Source organism: Marmota monax, unplaced genomic scaffold (genome assembly GCF_021218885.2).
Source record: "Marmota monax isolate L192 unplaced genomic scaffold, Marmota_monax_Labrador192_F-V1.1 WCK01_AAM20220418_F8-fsc00089, whole genome shotgun sequence".
NCBI classification, from domain to species: Eukaryota; Metazoa; Chordata; class Mammalia; order Rodentia; family Sciuridae; genus Marmota; species Marmota monax.
The window spans coordinates 703,993-729,579 of NW_026694744.1; the positions used below are offsets into that span (position 1 = coordinate 703,993).

General features: G+C 39.1%; 1 protein-coding gene across 2 annotated transcripts in view; it reads right to left on the minus strand.

Annotated features, from left to right (window-relative positions):
• Nucleotides 1–25,587, minus strand: part of Nhs (NHS actin remodeling regulator) — a 342,309-nt gene that overhangs the window by 253,494 nt on the left and 63,228 nt on the right. The gene's annotated exons all lie outside the window — the stretch shown is intronic.

The following is a 25,587-nucleotide window of genomic DNA, read 5'->3' on the forward strand; positions in this document are numbered from 1 at the left end:
TGCTCTAATGCCATCCATTTCCCTGCAAATTCTATGATTTTGTCATTTTTTAATGCAGAGTAATACTCCATTGTGTATAAATGCCACATTTTTTAATCCATTCATCTATTGAAGGGCATCTAGGTTGGTTCCACAGTCTTGCTATTGTGAATTGTGCTGCTATGAACATCGATGTAGCAGTGTCCCTGTAGCATGCTCTTTTTAGGTCTTTAGGGAATAGACCGAGAAGGGGAATAGCTGGGTCAAATGGTGGTTCCATTCCCAGCTTTCCAAGAAATCTCCATACTGCTTTCCAAATTCAAAAACGTATTGAAAACGAGTTCTTTGTAAGGCTAGGCTGTGAGAGTAACTAGACCTTTGTACAGTGGTCTAGTGCCAATGATCTGGTGTTCTCTGTAAGCAAAAAGAAGAAGGAGGAGAAGAAGAAGAAGAAATCCCACAGTCAGGGAGTTCCTCTCTCCCAATTTCTTCATAGGATGAGCTGAGCTGAGAATCAATGGGAACAACAAGCTACACAGACATGTCTCATACTTTCAGGTCACCCTGTATGTGGCTGAACTTGCCAAAGGTTCACACCTCAAGGCACAAGAGAAAGGTTTTAAAGTACTTTATAAACTGTAACCAATAACGAGGCATTTTTAAATTTTGGATACCATGGTGACCTCATTCGTTATCTTTTTTTTTTTTAACATTGGAAAACAGCACTATGAGGGAAACCAGCAGTAGGTATGGTAGATGAGAAGAGTGTAAGAATTCCATGCTGTGTCTAGAAATCCCATGGCTTTGCTTCCTTTCTTCATTATGGTAGATCAATGATTCCACTTTTTAATATTCATAATGTAAGCAGAAATAGCTCATTCCCAAAGCCCCTGGGTGGCAGTGGGGTATGGTAAGTGATAAAAATCAATATGATGATTTATACTAATGTGTTCAAATCCACAAATTTGTTCTTTCCTATAAAGAGTCTCTAAGTATATTTCACATGCTTTTAATTGACTAATTTTTTTTAGAAAAGGATTGCCAATTAATCAAGTTAAAACTTTGGCTTCTCAGTTAACCAAGTTGAAACTTTTGCTTCAATCAATTACATAATATCTTTTTTCCAATATTTTCCCCCAGTTTCATTTGTACACCACAGATCTGATCACCTGATCCTTTCAGAAATATTTTTGATTAGGAAAAAAAAATCCATGTGTGGTTTTATTGTTTTGTTTATTCGTTTGTTTTGCTTTCTCTGTTAAAATTTAGTCTACCCCCTTATTGAGTTAAGGGTCAATTACATAATTAGTGAAATGGTAATTAATTTAGTTTTTACAACTATACCTAGGGGATTAACTTTAAGTGAGAAAATTCAAGTTCTAAAATCATGTTCACTTATAACTGACAAAATTATAATTTGGAGGAATGATGAACTAAACTGTTATTAAAAATCCAACTTTAATTACTATGAAATTTTATGACACTCATCTATGATTCTCTACCCCCATTAAAAAGTCCTAAGGTAGTAGGAAATCAATAACACTGAAACTGCATTAAGTTCTTTTGTTTAGTTTGAAATGAGCTTAAAGGAAGGGGCCACTGTTGTGGGAAATGAGTTGTATTCCTCTAGTAAGTAAAAGTACATTTCTGTGTCTTTTTCTGAAATTTAAAGGAAAGAAAAAAGAAGTTTGGTAAGACCATCTTCATACTAAGTTGATACTGAGGACAAGATAAATCAGGAAAACAAATGGCAGAGCATAATGAGCATTGAATTAGGAGTCCAGTAGGAGATCTAGGACCATTTTCTTCATCTTGCTGTGTCCCAGGACCAGGAGTCTGAAACCCTGCCAGGGCCTTCTTACAAGCTCTCACATCATGAGACTAGTTGCTGAGCACAGGAGTAAAAACAAAAGGATCCTTCACTCCTTGTGGCATCACTGGCCATAGTACATTTACAGCAGATTCATGTGGCCATTCGGAGCCTTAAGCATGACTCTTTTCAAATATGATTTTTTTTTCAATAGAAGCCCATGAAAGGAATCTATGAGGAGAATGAACCTATGATGTGGGAAACTGGACAAACACATCAAACAAGCTTCCATCACCTCTTAAGATACGGTCAATAGCATAAAAGTTATATGTATGCATTGCCCAGGGCAGGAAGGTCTTTGTTTCTAGACTGCATAAAAAATGCTTCTGGCCACATGCAGTGGTGCATGTCTATAATCTTAGCTAGTTGGGAGTCTGAGGCAAGAGGATCAAAAGTTTAAGGCCTGCTTGGGCAACTTAGCCAGACCCTGTCTCAAAATACAAAAACAGCTAGGGGTGTAGCTCAGTGGCAGAGTGCTTATCCAGTATATGCAAGGCCCTGGGTTCAATGCTCAACACTTCAAGACAAAAAAAATTCTCTGAGGAATAATAAAAAGGAGATGTTAGAAGTCTAACACTAGATAACAGATTTCCTGGCAACAGCCGCTGCCCCAGCAATACAACTGGATTTTGTTGTTGACAAGATTATCATAAGATTATTTTGATACTATTCTTTCCATCAAGAGGTCCTTCAACTGCCCTAATTGGTCAACTACTTCCATTCCAACCTTGCCTACTAAACAGACCTAGCCTTTCCATTTATTAATCATCTACTAATTCAACCTCATTATGCAAAGCTTAGTTATTTATGAAATCTACCTGGGAAGTTGCCTTGTATCATCTAATTCTGTGAGCACCAAAATCCCTTCTAACACCCTCATATGGAGACATTCCTTAAAACACCTGAGAACAACAAATTGGATTTTTCCAGACTTCCCCCATCTGTTTTCCAAACACTTCCATATGGCATCTCTATCTCCCTCTCCCCAGCCTCTCCCTCCTGGCTGCCCCTCTGCAGCTCTCTCTCAGTCAATGAAGTAAATATGATGCCCACCAGGGCAGGAGGGCAAAATTTTATTTAGTTTCAGACCAAATGTATGATTACCCCCACAATAATCACATCTGTGCTCTGTTTGCATCTGTAGGAAGACACAAGCATGTGGATGCACATCATTTTGCAGGGCACGCTCACACACCCAGTGTTACAGCTAATCACCATATGCTAGACATTCAAATTCTATTTAGATAATGAAGGCAGGCCTTACAGGAAAAGAACAGACCAACAGAACGCTGCTTCCCTGGGAGTCAGGATGGAGCCACTGGGCAAGCAGACAACAAGATTTAAACCCTCTCAGGAAATGTAGACAAAACAGCTTTGGCATGGTGGGTGTTACACATGACCAACTAGAACCACACACAGATGAATCTGATGCTTTAAAAATTATACAAGGCAAACAGTGATTCCTGCCCCACAAAGTACGAAAAGGTAGAAATCAAAACCAAAAGCAGTGGTTCTCAGAGAAAGAAAATACTCTTCTATGCCCTTGCTTCCTTTGTGTAAGAGGTAATTTTTTTTCCCCCAGGAAGAGCAGATACTTCTGAGATGCCTGTACCCTCTTGTTCCCTTTATCTACTACTTCAGCAGTCTGAGAAATTAGCCAAGAAAATTTCATTTTTTTTCTTCTCCTCTACAAATATCATTACAAGTATTAACAAAGAGTAACCCCACCCCATCTCAGCCCTCCACCAACAAGGGCACAAAAAGCTTTTTCCTTTTACGCTGTCTGCTGCTGTCTTGACCACATATGACACATAGAAAAGAAATTTCAATCAAGGCCTCCAAAGGACTTCCTTAATTCCTTCCATATTTTTTGCTTTGGGGCATTTACCAAGACTTTTATGAGCCAAGCAGCCAATTGCATCATTTATTTGCCCCAGAGTATCATCACACTCTCCTCCAAACCATCCAAAAGCTCCTGAGTTCTGGTCAAACTCAGCACCCAACACACCTATAAGCCATAACTGGAACTACCCAAAGGTCCTTACCTTGAAACATGGGTCTCCTTTCTGCCCTCAATATAAATGTATTTGTGCATCAATGTCTTGCTGGCTAGAGTAAATGTTCCCAGGATCTGGCTGCAAGTTCCCATCTTCTGTTCTACATCTACTCTCCCTGGAATATAGGCATTTTGCAGATGTAATCCTATTGGTACTACCTATTGACAGCTACAGCATCAGAAGCTGCCTACCTTGGTTTGGCAGGCTGGTATTTCCATGCTGCTTACTCTCCCCACATGCACAAAATCTCCTCTTCTTCTACTTCCATAGACTCACCACTGCCATGACCTGGCACACTCTGGTCTGAAAGAAACCACCGCTAAATATGGGAACTGCAGACATCTTGGTTTAATATTTTTCTGAAATCTTCCATACAGTGAGGGAGGACAATGGTAGGACAATTATAGCTGAGCACAGTGGTGGGACATTTTCCAGTGAAACACGACATTAGCATCTTCCAAGTTACTCCTTGCACTTTGCTGCTGGCACTGAACCTAGAAATTTAGAACAATCATCTTCATTTTCCTTCTAGTACCTGAACTCAAGAGTGCTTCAGAAACAAGAGTCCTTTCCTATCACTTAGCTATTGAAGGGAGGCTTTGGAGGTGGGGATTCATGTCAGGGCACTGGTCATTCTGGTATAGGCCCACTAGTGGTGGCTTCTCATTGCTATGCACCAAGTCCTCTCCTAAACCACCCTGAAGGCCAGCCTATAGGGTACCAGCCACCCTCTTGAGTCAAGAAGTTACTTGAGCTGTGCTCTTTCTGTCTTAACTGGTCATTGGGCCATCACCTTGTCTCTGAGAGTCCTCATTTTTCTTCATTTGGAATTATCTTAACCCTGCACAAAACCAAGAAGCAAAAGTCAGGGACCCTGGAGTATCAGTTTGAATAACATCTCATTCATCTTGCCTTTCAAGATGTGAGCTGCACTACCCAAAAAATATTGATAACATCATCATTGTCATCATCACTATCTATGGTAATCTTTCCAAATTACATTATTAAATTCCCTCCCCAGAGCAATAAAGCCTACAAACAAAACCTAACCTTTTTTTTTCCTTTCTAAAAAACAACTATTGTATCAAGTAGTAAGATAGTGATCCCCTTGGGAGCTATGGATCTTTATATGGGCTGTTTGTCCCTACACTAACATCCCCAAACCTTTGTACCTTGAGTTCTTGTGCATTTTTAATAAACTAGTTCTTCTGAGTCTCCCTTCACTATACAATGGTAGTGACTTTATAAGCTGTTGTCAGGCTTTTTACCTAGGCCTGTCTTACTTGCTCCACCAATCTACACACATGTTAGAGAAGCAAATGAGTGAGGGGTGAACATGAGAGCATTGCACGGCCACCACCTTGCAAAAGCCAATGCGCCATTTGCATGGTAGCCCATGGGATTGGTGCCCCCTGGAGAGGTAGCAGTACATAGTCAGCTCCAAAATATACAATGCACAAGAACTAATAAACTCCCCTGGCAAACACATAGGCTTTGTGACAACAACTCTAATTGCTCTTCTCTATGCCCCTTTTCTTTTATCATCAATGTTATCATCAATGTTCTAGAGAGTTCCTGATCCCCCTTCCCCATGCTTATAAATTGAGACCACGAAATAAAGTCTGGGTAAATAAAATGATGCTACAGATTAGATGAGTGCTGACTCTTCAGACCTGGATTTGAATCTTAGCTTGTTCATACACTAGCTGGGCAACTTCAGACACATAACTTACTTCTTAGAGCTTTGGTTTCCTCATCTGTAAAATGGAAATAAAAGTAGCTTTTGATGGGTTAGACTGCTGTGAGAATGAAACAATACAGTCTTAAGTCTTCAATTAATGTTAATACATATTAGTCATTATCCCTATAGTTCAGTGACACCTGAACTAAATTTTGCTAAGCTCATAATGGGAAGGATGACATAATTAAGTGCCCAAAGGCTCTGGAGCTGGATTGCCTGGATGAGAATCCTGGGGTCTCCTTTTCTAGTTGCATGATTTGGGGAAGTTATTTAACTTTTCAGAGACTCAAGTGGTTCTTTTGAAAAAAAGGGAAAATATTAATACCTAATTCTTGGTGCTGTTGTGGAATATCATGCTAATTAAGCCAATCCCAAAAAACTAAAAGCCAAATTTTTTCTCTGATATGTGTATGCTGATTCACAATGAGGGGGGCTGGGGAAGAATAGAGGTACTTTCGATTAGGTAGAGGGCACTAAGGGAGGAGAGGGGGTATGGGAGTAGGAAGGATAGTAGAATGAATCAGACATTATTAAATTATGTACATAAATGACTGCATAACCAATGTGATTCTACAACATATATAATCAGAAAAATGAGAAATGATACTCCATTTGTGTATGATATGTCAAAGTGCATAGATGTATTCTACTGTCATGTACAACTAATTAGAACAAATAAAAATACTGTTCCTTAAAAAAAAGAAAAAAATAGCTTCAAAAAAGCTTCTTGGTATCATTACAGACACACACGGGGTCTAAAAGTTGGAGCATAGAGGCCGGGGTTGTGACTCAGGGTTAGAGCACTTGCCTAGCATGCGTGAGGCAGTGGGTTTGATCCCCAGCATCACATAAATATAAAAACAAATAAAATAAAGGTATTGTGTCCATCTACAACTAAAAAATATTTATTTTAAAAAAAAGTTAGAGCATACCAAGAAGAAAACTCTATGAGTAGAAGGGACATTAACACAGAGCAGGCTCTAAATAATTGCAAGCTTCCACTCATGGACTTTGGAATTGTTACGCCTAGGAGCTATAACTGGCCCAAGGTCATCTCCCCTGAAAAGTTTTCCTCAGCTTTTCTCACTGATGTCATCCTCATGTTGCCTTTCAATACATGCAGTATGCATTAAGGCTTTGGATCATTATGATGATCCTGTGTGGCCCTAGAGCATACACATTATCATATGTATCTGAATCTTGTCTACCACACAAAATACTAAATTCCTTGAAGATAGGAAATTGTCTCAATCCCTCAAAGCACTTGCAAAGTTTGAGGAAACAAATCAAGTATGCAAGAAAATACTATTAGATTGCATAAAATTGAGCCATACATTTTTAGAAATGTATTTCTAAATTTGTATTTATTATTTATATAAATACATTATATAAAAGAAACTCCAAAGTAGAACGAATTTAGTACTCAAGAAGAGGCAGAATAGCAAGGGGGGGGGCAAGAGCACTGAATTCAGAATCACCCCTAGGTTTGAATCATGAACTCTCAACTTACTAACTTTGCCTCAGTTTTCTCATCTGTAACTGGTGATGACACAGGCAGCTACCTTATCGGGCTGTAGTGAGGATAAATATAAATTAGTACATCTACATACTGGAATGCTATTTGACAATAAAAAGGAATAAGTCTCAGAAAAACTTTATGCTCAATGAAAGAAGCCAGTCACAAAAGAATATGTATTATACTATTCCATTTACATGTGTTATCCAGCAAAGGCAAGTTCGTGGGCACAGAAAGTAGATTTGTGGTTGCCTGTGGCCGGGGTGGGATTAGGGGTTAACTGTAAATGGCACAAGAGGTGAAAAAAATGTTTTACAATCAGATTGTGATGATGGTAGCACGACTCTAAACTTACTAAAAAATCATTGCATTGTGCATTTAAAACAGTGGTATGTAAATTATGTCTTAATAAAGCTGTTTTAAAAATGCAAAGGGCTTAGAGAGCAATGTCTAGCTCAGGATAAGCACTTTGTAAATGTTTATTAAAAATAGATAAGCATTGTGCTTGAGAAAAACCTGGGCCTAGCAGTGTCCCCTGAATGCTGAACCACTCTCATCTTTTTAACCCCTTGTTCACCCTACCACCTCCCCACAGGGATTGAAAGCTGGGATCCTCTTCCCATGAGTCCAGGTTGCTGCTAAGCCAGCCATATGTGTCTCCTTGGCTGCTACTGTTCCTCCAACTGCCAAAATTCTACGCAGTCTATTAAATGCCTCTTGTTTATGTAGCTCATGGTGCCAAGCTGTATTTTAATATATTGAGCCAACTGCTCTTACACAAGATTTTTTTTTTGGAGGGAGGGGATTTTGGGAGGAGGGAATGATCACACTATTCTGGGAGGGAGATTCCTTAAAACCATGACTCCCTAAACAGCTGCTGATTACTCACAGAAGCCCACACATCTTTGCCCTTGACAAATGTCATGCTACAGGGAAGCTTTAACCCTGATCAAAGTCTGGACAATAACAACCTCGCTGGGTAGAAAGAAGGAAAGAGCTAGAGAGGTGGAAGAGTTAAAGAAAGAACAAGAAAATCAGATGTGAAAGAGAAAAAAAACAGTTTGAAATAGATTTCTAGAAAGGCTCTGCCACATACACAGGAATAGGGAGGGTTTAATTTGCAATAAGTCCCTGGAACATTCAAGAGTCTCAAGCATACAATTCTTGTAAACTTGTGGCTTTAACATCTTGCCCCAAACCATTGGAGAGGAGTTCTCAGATCTTCTGTGAACTCATCACTCCTTCCTGTGTTATCTCTGGGCTTTAATTATGAACTGGCCATTCATTCAGTTCCCATCAGGTCACTCTGCTCAGTTGCTCACCATTTCCCACATTGAAGCTAACGGAGTCTATCTTCCCAGCCATTTAAATGCATATGTCCAAATTTTTTGAGAAGGAAAGAAATATGACCTACCTCCTCACAGTCTCCTCAGACTTGGCAAAATAGATACCTGGAGTTATGCCCAGACCTAGTAAGAACAACCCACTTCCCCTATTCAGTGTCAATAATTTATGTATGCAATCATTCAAAGATCATTTATTGAGCACTCACACATGACAGGGCCTGGGTTCCATACCGCAGCAGTGCTTTGTAAACTTGAGCATACCTGGAAATCACCTAGAGGAATACTAAAACACAAATTCCTGCGCCCCACCCAGGAGCTCTCAATTCAGCAGGTCTGGATGGGGTCCAGATTCAGCTTCTCTAAAAAGCTCCCAGGTGATGCCAATGCTGCAGATACATGGAACAAACTTGAAGTAGCAGAGCTCTAGGGAGCTACAAAGGTGAATACATGGTGGTGCTAACCTCAAATAGCTTATAATCAATTATTAGACAGGAGGCACTTATACACACATGAATGTGTACCAAAACAAAACCCCAACACCATGTAAAACAGGATAAATCTTACAGACAACAAGTGAGATAAATTGAGAGGAGAGGTTGAGCTGATGTGGTATCTGTAGATGAACATACAGATTGATATCTATATGCATGTATCTCCATACATGAGTTCTTCAAGGGCAAAAACTACATCATACTAATTTTTCAACTTGTAACACCATGAAGTGATAAGTTCACAGAAGGTCTGAGAACTCCTCATGCAATTCTTGGCACATAGTAGATGCATAACGGAATAGTTATTGAATAAATGAATGAACAAATATAAATGTAAACACCTGCTGATTAAATTGTATGTAACAATGTTTCGCATCTTGGTTGTACAATTCTATGCCTCATCAAATCCCAATGAGTCAAAAAGCTTTGAAAGATGCACAAAGACTGTACCATGCCTGGGATATATTTTGTGCTAGATTCCACAATTAACATGACATACGTGGAGCCTGCTTTCATAAAGCTGAAAGTCTGAGGTTTCTCTACATATGACACTCTCTATACTCTAACCTGGAGTCCGCTGGGTCCTTGTCTGAGATCTCACTCTGCCTCGAATGCCCCGATCCTCAGCTCTGAATCCTGATTTGCTGAATTGGAGTAAGTCACTTAACTTCTCTGTGTTTCTGTTTCTTCACCTCAAAAAATGGGGATAAAATTAGGATCCCTGTCAAGGGTTAGTGTGAACACTAATTGAGTTCATTTATGTCATATACTTATAACAGCATCTCATTCTAAGAAAGGGGTTGTAAACAAATATTCATTCTTCTTTTTGTTATCATTATTGTTATCACTATCTTCATCACCAAAAACTGACACCCAGGATGAGATACATAAAAAGTATTATGCTAAGAAGTGAGATCAGGAAAACATGCCTTCTGAGCTTCATAAAGCCCAGCCAGTTCTTACAGCTTTCTTTCTCCACCCTATTTGTTTTCCCCTTCCTCCCCCAATCCACTCTCATAACAGCTTCTTGAAACATCCAACCCATTTACAAATCAAGGCCATTGCTGTGATGGCTCAAGTCCAGGCCCAAGCTGGCAGGATCAAGGAAAGACAGGCCCCTCTCATTCAGACACATACAGCCTACTTGTCACCCTTTTGGAAACCAGTGACTCAGATGTAACTCTCCTGCAAGGCAGCAGCTGGTGGGCTTTGGCAGAGCACACAAAGGGAGCACATTCTCTCGCTCAGCGACCCAGGGCACCAAGGAGAAGGTCTTAATGCAGCTCTCATTCATGCTTTAGCCTAATTAAAATGGCATTACCAATTTCAATGGCAGGTTTCTTCTGCCAGCTGCAACTGGTTCCCTTCTCTGGAGCTTTTTATTCTTGTTTTCAGTTTACTGATCCCCAACATGGAACTGAGGAGAACTGGAGTAAAAGAGAGCAGCTCATCTCTTTCCTCTCTTCCTCATCCTGTCTGAGGTCCCCTATCTGCAGACAGTTACTTGCCATCTCTGTTTATCTAAACTGTCTCAGAAGCCTCACAACACAATGGGCACATCTTTATAAACCAATAGACCAAACTCTCCTGGGTTCATAAATGAACTTAATTTTATATTTGAGCACAAGACCTCTCAGGAGCCAGGAGCCCACATTTTATAAAAACCAAGCCATTTTCAGGCGGCCCACCTCATAAAAGATAGTATCTGTTCTGGTATCTGGCAAGCTGAGGTAAAAGGTAACAAAATGAACCACACATCCCCTCTGAAAACTCTAAACTGTTTCCCCTTAGGAGGTGGATATTTACCTACAAATTCCTCCAGGAAATTCTGTAAAGCCTCATTTTGCTTGTCTTCACTACAAACTGAACAGTTTTTGCAGTTCATAGTTCAAATACCCTTTAGTAGAAACAAGGTAGCATTTTGGAAAGGGTTTAGCTGTCACATCAGCAAAAAAGCAGTCATTCTGAGTTGAGAATTACAAAAACACAGCAACAGGGTTTAATATTATTTGAGACAGGAAGTGAAAGGACAATGAAAGAATAAATGATACCCTGGTAAATCTGCTGCCATGACCTCTAGTCTTTTTTTTACCCTGTGATATTTATTCTCTCATCCATTTGCTCATGTGTTTATCACATATTTATTAAATACTAAAAATCACATATGGCACACTGATTTGGGGCATGGCCCTTAAGTTCAAGCAGACATGCTCAATTTCCATTTCTACCATTTGACCAGCTGTGTCCTTGGGCAAGTCATTTAGCTTCTCTAAGTCCCAGTTGCTTAAGTGTAATTGAGTATGATTGTGGGAGCTAAGTGCCACCTTGAACTAAGCCACTGGCAAACTTTTCCCACACAGGGATGAGCTATGAAATATGTAGTGGTAATAATAATGATGGTGGTGGTGGTGGTGGTGGTGGGGAGGAGGAGGAGGAGGAGGAGGAGGAGGAGGAGGAGGAAAAAGAGAAGAAGAAAGAAGAGGAGCTGTAAGATACTGGCAGGTAGTCAGTGGTAGTTATTTGGCCAGCCATTAGTCTTGTGAAAATTCAAGATTCCCAGTCTTTCTTGGATAAGAAGCTAAATTTAAACCTTCCAAATCCTTGGGACTACAGCTCACATTTGCTGAAGAAGCCAACCCTTGACCACAGTAGTAGATAAGGGAATCAAAAAGGGGATTCCATTTTTCTTTTCACCGTTATCTATGCTCCTCTCCCCTCTGGGACCCACTGAGATAGTTGAATTGGACCCATGAAAAGAAGGAAATCTACCCATATCCTTCAAACTTGGAGCTCAATCTAGTAAATGTAGAAATCAATAGAGATCTGTTCTAATTGAATATAAAATGACACCCTTTCATTGCAATTTGACAAATAACCACTAGAGATATTCCAGGCATGGAAACAAACTTCAGTCCCTCAGATCCTTCTTTTCAATGAACAACCAAAAGAAAGACAATAAGATGAAATTGCCATGAAGCTCTTGTGATGGAGCCCACAGGTACCTTAGTAGATTCTCTTGTCTTCTCACAAAAGTTTGTTCTTCTCCATACCATTTGAAGCTCACAAGAATTTTAAATAGGCAACTTACTATTGAGTTACAGATAACTCATCTATAACTTACAGATGAGGAAACTGAAGTGGACAGAGGCAGAATGGATCCCACAAGATCACACAGTTATCACCAAAAAAAATAAAAGTTTGAATATCATTCTCCTTACTCCAAACATCTGTTCTTTTTACCCAGCAGCTTTCCAGCCAACATTCAGCTGCTGAATTGAGTTTACAAACTCCCCACCAATGGAATAAGTAGATGAATCCCCTGTAACCAAAATAGGGGAGGAGTCAGTTTTCCCAAGTACAGGTACCAGAAGAGCCTCGGAGCTAGCATACAAGAATGCCCACCTGAGATTGGCAGTAACTATATACAGATACTGATAAGCTGGTGTCCATGAGTAATTCTCAACTTATTCCAGTCCATATCTTGTGTGGCCCCTTCTGCCTTCAGTTTCTTCCTTCATCCCATCTACCCAGCAGCTTCCCTTACTTCAGTCTCCAATAGGGAAGGACTGGCTAACTCAGCCTAAATGAGCTCCAATGATATCAAATTGCCTATAAATCAACAGGGCTCCAGAGACTCAGACTTGGACTCCTACACAAAATGTGCCCACTCTACTTCCTTTTAAGCCAGGAAAGGGAGGCATCAACCTAAGGTCTCATATCATTCCATAATACAAAACATGTGGGGCTGACTAATGCCAGACAAGAAGATATGCACTTTATGGCATACATTCATGAACATACCAAGGGGTGCATGCATCAGGGTGGCTTTAATTAAAGGCCTCCTGCCACCATCTTCTTTAAATTACTGTTCTACTCCTTGCATAGCTTTGTCCTTTGACTATAAATCACCTGAAATGCCCTCCCCAGGACAACTGTTCAATTTCAGCTCCACATTTTCCCTTTTTCAGATTAACATGTAGTAGTAGAAACTCCAATGAATTTGAATGTAAAGCATTCTCCATGATGAGTAGTGTATCAGAGGATTATTTCCTTGGAGGGTTCCTAACATCTGATGAGCTGTGGTCCCTTTAGAAATCTGATGAAGCCTATGGATCCCTTCTTTAAATGTATGAAATAAAATATAAAGGATTATAAAACAAATCAACTGTGTCAAAATAAAATCATCCAAATACAGCAAATTTGTCATAGAGTAATAAGTGTCTGCATTTGTCAATACATTAAATAACAAGATCTAAGAGTGAGTCTTATAGCACCATGCTTTTAAAATTTTTTTATTTGTTCTGATAAGTTATACATGACAGCAGATTGCTCTTCAATTCATTGTGCACATATGGAGCACAATTTTTCACTTCTCTGGTTGTACACGAAGTAGAGTCACACCATTTGCTCACTCATACATGTACCTAAGGTAATAATGTCTGTCTCATTCCACCATCTTTCCTACCCCCATGCTCCCTCCCTTCTCCTCCTGCCCCTTTGCTCAATCCAAAGTTCCCCCACTCATCCCAAGCCCACCTCATTATGGATTACCATTCACTTATCATAGAAAACATTCAGCCTTTGGTCTTTTGAGATTGGCTTACTTTGCTTAGCATGATATTTGTTATATATGACAGAATAATTCATTACAATTCATATTACACATAGAGAACAATTTTTCATGTCTATGGTTTTATACAAAGTATATTCACACCACTCATGTCTTCACACATGTACGTAGGGTAATGATGTCCATCTCATTCCACCATCTTTCCTACCCCCATGCCCCCTCCCTTCCCCTCCCACCCCTTTGTCCTATCTAGAGTTCGTCTAATTCTCCCATGCTCCTCCTCTAGACCCCACTATGAATCAGCCTCCTTATATCGGAGGAAACATTTGGCATTTGGTTTTGGGGGATTGGCTAACTTCACTTAGAATTATATTCTCAAACTCCATCCATTTACATGCAAATGCCATGATTTTATTCTCTTTTATTGCTGAGTAATATTCCATTGTGTATATATACCACAGTTTCTTTATCCATTCATCTACTGAAGGATATCTAGGTTGGTTCCACAGTCTAGCTATTGTGAATTGTGCTGCAATAAATATTGATGTGGCTATGTCCCTGTAGTATGCTGTTTTTAAGTCCTTTGGGTATAGACCAATGAGTGGGATAGCTGGGTCAAAAGGTAGTTCCATTACCAGTTTTCCAAAGAATCTCCATACTGCTTTCTATATTGGCTGCACCATTTTTGCAGTCCCACCAGCAATGTATGAGTGTGCCTTCTTCCCCACATCCTCGCCAACTCTTATTGTTGTTTGTATTCTTAATAGCTGCCATTCTGACTGGAGTGAGATAAAATCTTAGAGCAGTTTTGATTTCTATTTCTCTAATTGCTAGAGATGTAGAATGTTTTTTTTCACATATTTGTTGATTGATTATATATCACCTTCTGAGAAGTGTCTGTTCAATTCCTTGGCCCATTTTAAAAAATTTTTTAGACACTGATGGACTTTTATTTTACTCATATATTTATATGTGGTGCTGAGAATTGAACCCAGTGCCTCACATATGCTAGGCAAGTGCTCTATCCCTGAGCCACAATTCCTTGGCCCATTTATTGATTGGTTTATTTGTTATTTTGGTGTTTAGCTTTTTGAGTTCTTTACACACCCTAGAGATTAGTGCTTTATCTGATGTGAAAGTGGTAAAAACTTGCTCCCAAGCTGTAGGCTCTCTATTTACCTCACTAATTGTTTCTTTTGCTGAAAAGAAGCTTTTTAGTTTGAATCCATCCCATTTATTAATTCTTGATTTTAATTCTTGCACTATAGGAGTCTTATTATGGAAGTAGGGGCCTAATTCAATATAATGGAGATTTGGACCTACTTTTTCTTCTCTTAAATACAGGGTCTCTGGTTTAATTCCTAGGTCCTTGATCCACTTTGAGTTGAGTTTTGTGCATGGTGAGAGATAGGGGTTTAATTTCATTTTGTTGCATATGAATTTCCAGTTTTCCCAGCACCATTTATTGAAAAGGCTATCTTTTCTCCAATGTATGTTTTTTGGCACCTTTGTCTAATATAAGATAACTGTAATTATGTGGATTAGTCTCTGTGTTCTATATTCTGTACCATTGGTTTACCAACTGGTCTATTTCGGTGCCAATACCATGCTGGTTTTGTTACTATTGCACTGTAGAATAGTTTAAGGTCTGATATTCTGATGCCACCTGCTTCACTCTTTTTGCTAAGAATTTCTTTAGCTATTCTGGGTCTCTTATTTTTCCAGATGAATTTCATGACTGCTTTTTCTATTTCTATGAGGAATGTCATTGGGATTTTGAAAGGAATTGCATTAAATCTATACAATAGCACCATGATTTTAATGAGCAAATTTTGAGATCTCAAAGGACCCATAACATTATACAGAAATGTTTGTGACTTCTACTAGTAACTAAGTCATAGAAACAGCTAACAGTAGTATAAGTTGTATTTTAATTTATAATGGAAGTAAATGTTAAATTTCAAATCAAGGTCAGTGAAACTAAGATGTAATTTTGTCCTTGAGCTAGGCTGGTGGATTACAGCTTAGGATTTATCCTTATCCCAGGAAGAGTCTACATGGATGGACTGCTGAAAAGGAACCGAGTAAGCCATCAATACCAACGGGAGTATATGCTAACAAAGAACTATTGTTGGGAAGGGAAAAGAGACAATTCCAAATATTGAAATAGCACTCTGAGCCCCTAACAATGAGAGAAAAATGATGATCTAGGGCATGGTATTATAAGCATGATGAAACAAGGGGGGGTGTGCGGAGTAAGAAATACAGGGATATACTCTGAGACAATTAAAGAGACAGGATGTGGGCTTTTCCAACTTGTTCACTTGCTGTCCTTTATTTTCTAGATATTAAAATAACTTTCTAGATCAGTGATCTGGTCTGCCATAACACATCTCTGGATAAAGTATCCAACCTACCATAGCCTAGGAAAGATGTGTGCAAGAAGATGACTTTGGCAGCCACTCTTTTGTACTATATGGTCCTGTCTCTTCTCATGCCATAGTTGACTGTATCTAGGGTTAGCATCAGACTCAAAAGCAGCCTAAGGCCAGGTGCTATGGCCCATGCCTGTAATCCCAGTGGTTCAGGAGTCCGAGGCAGGAATAACACGAGTTCAAAGCCAGCCTCAGTAAAAGGTGAGTCACTAAGAAACTCAGCGAGACATTGTCTCTACATAAAATACAAAAGAGGGCTAGGAATGTAGCTCAGTGGTTGAGTGCCCCTGAGTTCAATCCCTAGTACCAAAAAAAGGTAGCCTAAGGATTGGCTTACAGGCAGCCAATAGTGTGATCTGATGATGACAGTAATAATAATAATGATGATAGCAATGACAATAATAATAATATAAACCTCCTGGGACGCCTCAACTTCTTATCTTTAAATCCTCCTCTTCCTGTTATATCTCTACTTCTTGACCTCACAAAGCTTCTACTTACTGTGAATCCTTCAATTCCTATGTGGAAAAAGCCCCCACTTCTTGTTCCCACAATCTTTTCACTCTTATCCCTAAAAACCCTCCACTTACTGTCACTTCGTGTCCCCATAATGTCTCCACTTCCTGTTACCACAAACCCTCTACTTCCTGTCCTTCCTATCAAGACTTTGTTCCCTATCCCTACAAAACTTCCCTTTCCTATTAAGCCCCATTTCCTGTTCCCATAAAAATTTCACTTCTTGAAATGTCTCTACTTCCTGTCCACACAGCCTGCAATCCTGGCAGGCCACCATTTCCTGTCCCCTTAAAGCATCCACTGCCTATCTAGTCTCTATTTCCTGTCTCCATAAAACCTCCACTTCCTGTCAAATTTCCAATTCCTGTTTCTATAAAGCTTCCATCATCCTGCTATGTCTCTACTTCCTGTCCTCATGAAGCTTCTGCTCCCTATCAATCTCTCACTTTCTGTTCCCATAAAGCCTTCACTTTCAGGAAAACCACTACTTCCTGATCCATGAATCCTCACTTCCTGTTGAGTCTTCATTAAGCCTTTACTTCCTGTGTCTGTAAGGCCTTCATTTTCCTGTTATATCTCTACTTCTTGTTCTCATAAAGTCTCTGCTTCCTGTCAAGTCCCCAGTTCCTGTTGTGTTTTTATTTATTTATTTATTTATTTTGTAGTTTTCGGTGGACACAACATCTTTGTTTGTATGTGGTGCTGAGGATCGAACCCGGGCCGCACGCATGCCAGGCGAGCGTGCTACCGCTTGAGCCACATCCCCGGCCCATGTTGTGTTTCCACTTATCTCCCCAAAGCCTTACTTCCTATCTCTGTAAACCCTCTACTTCCTGCCACATCCCTACTTCCTGTCCCACAAAGCCTCCATGTTCCTGTTGTTTCTATTTCCTGTTCTCAGATAACCTCTGCTTCCTGTCAAGTCCCTACTTCCTGCATCCATAAAGCCCCCACTTCTTGTCTCCACAAGCCTCCCCTTCCTGTTAAGTGTCTACTTCCTTTCTCAAAAAGCCTCCATTTCCTGCTCCCACAAACACTTCCTGTTGAATCTCCATTTTCTATCCCGATAAAGCTTCTACCTCCTGAAGCTGGATGGGGTAGCACACACCTGTAATCCCAGGGATTTGGCCCCTGAGGAAGGGAGATTAACCTGCAACTAAAAGTTTGTATTTCCTTCCCCTCCTCTGAGAAGCCTTCATATATCCTCTGAGATGAGTGAAGTGCCTCAACAACGTGCCCCCAAGAACCTGTCACCTACTTCTATCAACACAGGAACTATATTTATTGTAATCACCAGTTTACATAGGTCTACCTCAAGTTAGACCATAACTTTCTGGAGAAGGACTTTGTAGGGACCCAGCTGGTCTCCCTAGGATTCCCTGGGCTTGTCACAGTAAATGTCCCATAGTATATACTTTGTAAATATTTGTTAAATCAATCAAGGAATGAAATTTCTATAGGAAGCCAGGAGGACATAAAATAGCAATTTAATGATGCAAGCTTAACGATCTAGTCATAGCTATTAAGAGGAAAATAATGGAACAGGTACCAAACCTCAAAGGAGAACATCAGAATTAAAGTCTTCCATACAACAAGTTTTATAAGCTCTTCAGTTCATTTACTGCGACCCACTGTGGGTCCCATTACCTTCTCATAAGAATTTAAATACTATGTGAGTGTAAATCAGGCAGAACTATCTCAAACACAACAAAGAATAGGATGCATACTATATGAGAGATCAGTTGAGGGAAATTGCTATTAAACTAGAGTCAGATGACCTGTAACCAAATCCTGGTCCTACCATTTATTAGTAATTGTAGCTCTAACAAGTTGCTAAACTAAGCCTCAATTTTCCTATCTGTAAAATGGGGCTAATGTTATTAACCTTGTAGAAGAGTTATAAGGATTATATGCAACATTATAGGAAAGGACTTGGTGCTATAGTTGGTAACATGACAGGCATTCATTAAAGGTCTGAATTTTTCCTATCACATATAAAAATACTTTAATTGTACATGGTCAACAAGGTAGTAGTGGTGGAGGACAGGAATTTGGTCTATGGAAATTCAGGGGATCACCTCACTGGGAAATCATGTTTATTAAGATAATAAATAAGAGCTCAGATTCTGGAACCACACTTGATTCAAAGGCTAGCTTTGCTACTTACTAGCTTTGTTACCTTGGCCAACTAACTTCATCTCTCTGTGTCACATAATTTCTTTATTCATACAGGGCAATAGCAGTATTAGCTTCCAGAGTTTGGTGAAGATTAAATGGGCAAATGCATACAAAATGCTCAGAATAGCATCAAACACGGGTAAGCTGTCAAGAAATGTAAATTGATATGATTATAGCTTGGTGGGGATAGTAACAGAGTAGCAAGGAAGTGGGAAGTATAAGACCGGAAAGGGACTAGAGATTTGTTACTATCTTTTCAATGCTATCCAAGCTGATTAGGGAATTCTATTGTCCTTCCTTACAGATCAACAAAAGTGAGAATCCTGATGCATAGTGTCCCAGCATGAGATGGACCTTGCATGATGGCAGACCCTGAAGTTTGTGATCTAAAGGCAGTCCAAGGAGCTATGGTTCCAATTAGGAAAGCAAAGCTGGCCTGAATACCATTCCCTACAGCTTGGAAGGAAAAGTCATTTGCAACAAACCAGACCATGTCTCCCATTTTCTATCTTTGTTACTGTTCAAACATTTGTAAATTGTTCTGAAGTTGAGAGCGGTAGCAACAGCAGTGACTTTAAAAGGCAGAGCCAGGATCTCATAAAGGCAAACCAAACACATAAATGCTAAAAGGAATTAATTAAAAGCTAAAATACAAATCACAAAAATGAAGAAGAAATTAAAAGCAATAAAATTAATATCTTCCAAATGCAAGCAATTATGTCTTCCTGGAAATAACCTCTGATTCTTACAGACTAAAATCTACTACTAAACCCCTGACTTGTTTTCCTTTTCAATCTGACATCTATTTAAATCTGCTACATCTCTTCTTCTGTCTTGGCATCCCTGAGCCAGCTTCTACAAATATTGGCATGGGTCAACTTAGATGCCTCCATTTTTATTTACTTTTTAAGTGAGCTATAATTTACATACAGTAAAGTATGTAAATATTAAGTGTACAGCTCAATAATACCTTTACAAATATCTATATACTGGTTAACACAATTCAGACCAAAATATGGAATACTTTCAGTGCTGCAGAAGACTCCCTCAGGCCACTCCCAAGATAATCACTCTGACCTTTATCTCTATAGATGAACTTTGCCTGTTTTTAACTTCATATAGCTGATATGCCTCCTTTCTCTTTCCTGAATCTTCAGGTGCATTTTAGAGCATATTACAGCAGATACACAGGGAAAGAAAGGAAGAATAGGAAATGATGGACAGGAATTTTCTCATTTATATATCCTAATACCAAAAACAAACACCAGAAAGGATGTCCTAGAGAGAATGATAGGTCCCCAAACACACCAACATGCCACACTCAGGTCCTCTGACCCTAAATCATGAACACTACTTACATAGGTTTCCAAGTATCCAAAATCTACTTCTAGTACTGCTCTATAGAACATCAGACAATGAGATGCATCATATCAAGAGTCAACCCTGGGCTGGGGCTGGGGCTCAGTGGTAGAGTGCTTGCCTAACATGCATGAGGCACTGGGTTCGATCCTCAGCACCACATAAAAATAAATAAAATAAAGGTATTGTGTCCATCTACAACTAAATTTTTGTTTTTTAAAGAGTCAACCTTATCTGGAGCAGGATGAGGTGGTCTTGCTTCTCATAGGGATATTCCTTTCAGTTGAGGGTAAAGTCACTTCCTAGCTATTTGACCTCAGATAAGCATTCTGATCTCTCTGTGCCTCAGTTTCCCATTTGAAAAATGGGGACAGCAACAGTATCTACTTGGTTAGATATTATAAAGATTAAATGCTTAGAACGGTGCCCAAAACACAGTACTTTATAAAGATTATTATCTAGACAATATCCCTAATGCCACCAGAGCCATCTGGACGATACATAATAGACCAACAAACACATGCTCACAGATGTACACAAATGTGCACAGATCTACATATATCATTGAATATGTGTGCGTGCATATATTACATGCACATATATAATACATGCATGTGCACACACACGTAACTTTCAGCTCCCCTCTTTTCAGAATATAAATGAAAAAAATCTCTTCTAACCTTCCTAGAAAGCTCCTGCTAATTAAAAACTAGAGGCAAGAGATCAAAGTAAAGGAAGTGTAAAACAGGTAGAGGAGCCTCATTCATAACGAACATATCTGCCATGAGGAGGTGTGGGAAATGCAACTTTCTCATTCCCTGAGTGTATGCTGGGTTCACTCATTCTGAGATTACACTATATGAGCTGGAATTCACAAAATGGCTACAAAATACTAGTGAAAGACTTAACTCATGAGTCCCAAATCAGATTGGGTATTAATGAAAGAAGAAAGGGAGTTGGGTTATTCTCATTCTCGTGAGAGAAAACAGTAAGTATATAATCAAGTCATCCAGAAATCATCTCAGAAACTATCCACTTCTAGAATTCCATGACATCTATGAAATGTCCCAGAACTCCAAGCCTGGAGAGAAATAGAGAAGTGGCATCAGACAGTTTCAAGGAATCCTTGCCTCTGAAAAAAATATATGTAACAACTCTAAAGGCTTTTATTTTTCCTAGACAACAATCAAAGTGTTCAGAGATGCTTTAGTCACAGGTAAGAAATTTTCCTACTTAAATAGTTTGTAGCATAATCACAAATATCCTCTAACATAATTCTCTTCAGTATCTCATCCAGGAGGTTACCATGAGATAAAAATATACTGCTGTACTGCACCAGAGGGTTAGAAGGAAGCAACTAAAAATCCAATCTTAAAGATCAGCTCAACAACAGGGAGAGGCTGTAGGATGGAACAGTGGTAAACTTCAAAGACCTCTGAAAGGCATTTCTAAAGAAAAATAGTTACACGTCTTTAGGGCACACATAAGCAAGGATCTCAAAGAATTTCAGATCTAGACGTTTCTTGTTTTATGATTGATGAAAGGACCATAAAATTTTTCTCCCTCTCTCCCTCCCTGCCCCATTCTTTCTTTCTCTGTGTGCATATGGCCAAAGTCCAAATTTTATTGTTGGTTCAAAATCTTGCTAATACTGTATCTATTGTTTCTCAAAGTGCTAGCCAACAAATTTTGATATGAGCCAAAATTACTTGGACTTCAGCCATAGCATGTGTACAGAGATGATGAAATTTTATTTCCTTTTCCTGATCATTAACGAACTCATTGGTTCAAAGCATTTTAAGTTCTCTAATAGCATCACCAATAATAACTACAATGTCCATCTGTCTCTCTGGCCCTTAGTTAGACAGCTCCATAAGAACTAGGAATCTGATTACCACTTAATCCCTTTTAGGAAGGAGGGAAGGAAGGAAGGAAGGAAGGAAGGGAGGGAGGGAGGGAGGGAGGGAGGGAAAGGAAAGAAATGAGATGAAATTAGCTAATGCCCACAGGTATTGATTCAAAATTGAATTATTTCATAAAATTAAAAAGATAGGTTTTCAGAATTAGAATATTGTGGGCTGGGGTTGTAACTCAGTGGTTGAGCGCTTGCCTCTCATGCATGAAGCACTGTTTGATCCTCAGCACCACAAAAAATAAATAAATAAAATATCATGTCCATCTACAACTAAAAAAAAAAAGAATTAGAATATTGTGACCCCAACGCCTGGCAGATACAGTTTGATTTTTTTGGCTGACAGAAAAAATAACCTCAACCTGAAGGTGAATCAATATATATATTTAAAAAACACCCCTTAGCTCCTGACTTACTGAAGATAAGCAGAGATCAAGCAGTGGTCAACTAAGACTGAGCTTCATTTCAGAAATGCATAGAGACCTTCCTAAGTTGACACTATATCTCCTCAGCTTCTTGCTACCTAACAGACACAAATTGGCACCTACAAGCTTGAGGCAAATACATGATTAAGACAAAAATTAAAGCCTGGTTGCCTCCAGAACAGTTGGCAATGTTGCTGATTACATTTCTGTGACAATGAAAGAAGTTTGAGGCAGCTTATGAATCCCATGCAAAGGAATGAAGATTAAAATATTAACCCTAAATACAAAGAAGAATCTATATAATATTTGAAGGGGTAAAAAGAATATTTTGTGACACAGAAATACATTATTGCTTCTAATCAATGAAAACACCAATTTACAAAGCAATATGTAGACTATAAGCCCATTTATTGAATCGTGTACAGCAAAAACTAACATATATATATATATATATATATATATATATATATATATATATACACACACCAAAGTATTAAGAATAATTTTCTCTGGATGACAGATTTAGAGATGATGATGATGATGATGATGATGATTTTGTTAATTTGTTGTTGTAGAACCAGGGCCTTTCTCATGCTAGTTAAGAGATCTGCCACTGAGCTATGTCCCCAAACTTATATTTTGTTGATCTTTATTTGAAAATTTAAAGTTCATTTAACTGATCTTATGCTTCTCTATTAAGAAAAAAGTTTAAACAAGCTACAAAATTTAGTCTACTCAAGTCCTAACACTGCAAAGAGTCCAAGATCAATGTTTGTTCAAAATCTGTTTCTACAACAATCTGCAACTACATACAACACCATAGATGAATTTTGAAAACATAATACAGAGTAAAAGAAGCCAGACACAAAAGAGTAAAACCTGAGCAATTAACCTAGAATACAGACATAGTACTGATATTATAGGTTAGAGCTCTTGTTGTCCTGGGGATAAATGGATACTAATAGCATTATTTTGCCTTTTATATAATTTCCAATGTTTCTAGTTGTGCTTAGCAGGAAAGAGCTGGGAGAAATGAATCTCTCCCACCTCATGTGGGATCCCTAGTTTAGGAGTTCTGTTTCAAAACACCTTACGTACCCTGTTATAAAAGATAATCTGATGGCCAAATGAAATGTTTGGTGTGCTCTCAGGGCTCTGATCTACACTGGACCAGCCAATAATGCACAAGCCAAAATTTCGTAGATACAATGTAAGTGTGGGTCCCTGAAAGGAATCATTCCAAATTCACTCTTCCTCACTTTTTGTCCCCCAACTGTTGGTAGTACAAAAATATAAGTATAAAATGGAGATTTAAAGACATGAATAAATGATGCTCTTGCTATTGCCCTGTGTACATATATAATTATGCAACTGGTGTGATTCTACAACATGTACAACCAGAAGAATGAGAAATTATACTCCATTTATGTATGATGTGTCAAAATGCATTCTACTGCCAGGTGCAGTGGTGCATGCCTGTAATCCCAGTGCCCTGGGAGGCTGAAGCAGGAAGATCGCAAGTTGATAGTCAGCCTCAGCAATGGCGAGGCACTAAGCAACTCAGTAAGACCTTGTCTCTAAATAAAATACAAAACATGGCTGGAGATGTGGCTCAGTGGTCGAGTGCCCCTGAGTTCATACCCTGGTACCAAAAAATTAAAATTAAAATTAAAAAATGCATTCTATTGTCATGTATAACTAATTAGACTAAAAAATAAACTTCATTATTATGGCAATAAAACAGAGATGGGGGGAGAGAGGGGGGAAGGGAGAGAGAGAGAGAGAGAGCGAGAAAGAAAACAAAAAAATTCCAAATGAAAATAATTCCCAAACACTTCTCAGGACTACTTCCAAATACCCTTATATTTGGGGACAAAGAAACTGTTCAGGAGGTAGGAAATGGGAAGTCAAGAAGGACAGAAATAAATATGGGGAAGTTTGATGAAGAGGGTCCACTGGATAGTTCCCAGTGTTTCCTCCCTGCATCCTGCTAATCACCTGTAAAACAAGCCTTGTAATTTTCACTAAAAATTAAGGAAATTGAGGCACAGACAGAGTAGGTTTTCCTACACCTTGGCTACACATTAGAATTGCCTGGAGAACTTTTAAAAATCTTGATGTGATGCATAGACACACGTTATACCAATCCCTTCTTATACCAATCCCTTCTGAATCTGTAGGAGTGGGAGGCAGGCACCAGGATTTTTAAAAAAAACCTTCCATCTTGTGGGCTGGGAGTATACCTCAGTGATAGAGCATGTTCTTAGCATAAACAAGATCCTGGGTTCAATTCTCAGTACCAAACAAACCAAAATGAAACAATTATTCAGCTATATTCAATGTGCAGCTAAGGTCAAGAACAAATGGTTTAGACCATTTTAAATGGTCTCAATTTAATGTGCATAAATTATACATTAAAATTATATTCTGATTTCATAGGGCTAGAGTAGGGCCCAAGAATGTGGTGCTGGTACTCCTAGCCCTTGACCCATTCTTGGACTAGAGAGGGGATAGATCACTGCCTGTCTGGGGCTGCAAGGAATTTACTAAGTATGCATTTTGATAAGGGGCATGGACATTCCAAAATAAAATTTTTTCCCATGCCCCTTATGCCCACTTACACACAATGAGATTCTTAAGCCATACTCCCTTCATACTAAAGTAGGTGTGCAGGGCCTCTTTTTGTCCTCCTCCGCTTTAGAGAGAGGCTAATAGAAGTGCAAGACACCAGGTTTCTGGAGCATCACGTCAAAGCCAGCCAGCTCCCCCAGCCCCACCCTCATTAGCCACTAGGAAGCTGATTTCACTGAGGAAGTAATGGCTCCCTGCAGTTTGGTGGTTTTCAAGGGCCTTCTATATGCTCCCTTATTTGACAAGATATTAGGCACCGGGCATGCCAGAGTGTGCGTATTAATGAGACCCACATGCAACTGCTTAAGAGTAAACACTCACTTAATCCCATGTAGCTGAACAGTCTAACAAATGAATTAGCTGGTGGTATCCACTTAGGATATATGATCCAATTTATATTATTATTTCTTTCTAAAGGCTGAACTGATTTTGACACATATAAAAATGTGGTTTCAATCACCCACAGTTGCACCATTTGAATGAGGGAGAAGTAAAGGCATTTTTTAAGAAGCCCAGACATGAGACAAGGAAATAAGGTGGAATGAAGGAAATTTGTGTTGG